This window comes from Acyrthosiphon pisum, chromosome X (genome assembly GCF_005508785.2).
Source record: "Acyrthosiphon pisum isolate AL4f chromosome X, pea_aphid_22Mar2018_4r6ur, whole genome shotgun sequence".
Taxonomy (NCBI): Eukaryota; Metazoa; Arthropoda; class Insecta; order Hemiptera; family Aphididae; genus Acyrthosiphon; species Acyrthosiphon pisum.
In genome coordinates, this window is record NC_042493.1 from 96365659 (window position 1) to 96367071 (window position 1413).

Genomic DNA, 1413 nt, shown 5'->3' on the forward strand with positions numbered 1-1413 from the left:
GTACTCATCAATTTCTGAATTTGATCTCGAAATATTTTTTTTACTAGTGTTAGATTCAACAGAGTTTGATGGACTATTATTGGCGAATAGTTCATCAGTTTGGGATAATGATGATGCATCTGGATAACATGAATTGCGTGGATTTTCTTCATCTTCAGATTCTGAAACGCATACATTTTACTTTTTAGTGACTTTATATTGAATACGAGAATATATATAATTATAGTAATAGGAATACTACATTTTTTAATAACACATAATATCACTATAATTAATACATTAAAATGCTATAGTTAAATTAGATGTATGTTCATTATTGAATGAATTAACTGATTTTAACTTTAAAAACCGGTTTAATGAAATTTAATATTATTAAAGGAACCTATGATAATATATTATATTATTAAATAGCTATTATAGTTACCATCAGAAGAAACCGTTGGAAGTTTAGGAACAATGAATTCCTTAGATGAACCAGCACTTGACCGTTGAATACTTTTGTTTCGATTTTTTTTATATTCTTCAAACACATAATTTTCATTTGAAGAAACCTCGGAATTATCTTTAGCAAACGAACGGGCATCAATTAGACTGCATAAAAAAGTTTAAATCATATTATTATAATCATATAGTTAATAAAATTATTTAAAATCAACAAATTTCAATAAAATAAATAGGTATTTTATTTCATACTTATGTTATTTTTAATAATTTTTGATTTTAAGTATTGAAAATCCACTTTGTTTGGTTTTATGCGTCGCTCTATACATTTTCTTGGTGATTTTTTGAGCCATGCGCATACTCCTCTCTCAAACCAAAATTGAGGTACAGCTGCTATACTGTTGTCTTCGAAGCAAACAACAGTCCACATTTAACTAAAACAACCATTCTAAAATTAATTTTGAAAATACAATCAAATAATTTATTCATACATAGTGTATAGCAACATATTTTAAAAACGTCCTATTATTTACCATTTATGGTTTAAAATGTTTTCTTTAAGTTACAATTATAGCCAACATTAACAACAACAGTTCAATATTGTACACCAGCTATACCTAATTGAAGCCAATAGCTAAAAGCTTGTATTAATTTCTTACATATATAATTATTTACTTATTATGTACCTAAGTATATACTCAAGTATCTTACATTTTTTCAAATACACCTATATCTTAAAATCTAAAAATTAAGAATCAAATGAATAAACAATTTATTTGATTGAATATAAAACTATGAAACTATAAAACATATTAAAATAAACATTTTTTGTCAAATTTAAGATTGAACATATTTTTACAAACTTAATTTTTGCTAAACAAAAATAATATTTATCTTAACAATGGTATGGCTAAATTATATTTATTAAAAACCGATTAACAAAAAAAAAAGCTGGTTACTATACTGCGGCCC

The 1413-nt window shown here is 24.6% G+C and overlaps 1 long non-coding RNA gene across 1 annotated transcript; it reads right to left on the reverse strand.

Moving 5' to 3' along the window:
* Window positions 1–11: 11 nt before the first annotated feature.
* On the reverse strand, window positions 12–1160 carry LOC107884886. The gene is made up of 3 exons (XR_001680212.1): window positions 694–1160; window positions 425–591; window positions 12–161 (listed from the first exon to the last, which is right to left on the reverse strand). It is a non-coding gene; the product is annotated as an uncharacterized LOC107884886 (long non-coding RNA).
* Window positions 1161–1413: the final 253 nt, after the last annotated feature.